The sequence below is a fragment of the Austrofundulus limnaeus genome, unplaced genomic scaffold, assembly GCF_001266775.1.
Source record: "Austrofundulus limnaeus strain Quisiro unplaced genomic scaffold, Austrofundulus_limnaeus-1.0 Scaffold173, whole genome shotgun sequence".
NCBI classification, from domain to species: Eukaryota; Metazoa; Chordata; class Actinopteri; order Cyprinodontiformes; family Rivulidae; genus Austrofundulus; species Austrofundulus limnaeus.
Window position 1 is genome coordinate 953,517 of NW_013952575.1, and position 843 is coordinate 954,359.

Below are 843 nucleotides of genomic sequence, written 5' to 3' on the forward strand. Positions count from 1 at the left end.
AAAGACGTCAGAAAGAAAACGACCGAATCTCTTCTTCATAAAATATAAACAGAGAACAAGTCCTGTTTATAATATCGCGCGTTTTGAAATGTCGACGGGTTTAAGAAAAAAATTGAAGAAATAATTTATTTTCTGAACCACATACAAGTTTGTACTTTCTCTGACTGATTATCACAAGAAATTTACAAAACCATTCCACGTTTCCTGACGCGAACTAACCAATCGTTGTTCTGGAAGATTTTTATCTTTATAGAGGATAAAAATTAAGGTGGAATTTAGCTCTGACAGAGTTTACCCAGATTTGGGAAGGTTTTACGCGTGCCGCGTCCTGTGCCAAAGCGCCACCGCGCGCCCAGCCCTACACGTCCTGTGTGCCAAAACGCGCACACACGCTTCTCCAAGCTGCTCGAGAAAAAAAAAAAGAAAAGAATACAGCAGCTCGCCCGCACGCCGCGCGCCTTCGTGCGCCTCCACTGCTCCGTGCTCGTTCGTGCATTTTACGCGTTGTGTATGGACACACGCTGCGGTGAACACCTGCTTTTAAGAGTTTGTTAGAACTTAATCAAAGCAGATCGCCCCTGAGCTTTAAGGTCGCTGCTGCGCAAAGCAACCTATTTTAAAAGGCAGAACTGAAGCTGTTGAATTTCTGTTGTGCCAGCCATGCGCTGTGATTTCTGTCAGCCGCCGAGCTGAATAGCTGAGTCGCTGTTTGCATTTAAAAGCTGTGTTCCATTGTTTGCACGAATCGCTGTTAGCTGCTTGCAAAGTTAAAGCTGTGTTTTTATTTTGTTATAAAGCTGTGTCATTTTGCATGCATGAAACTGCATCCATCTGCTCACAAGC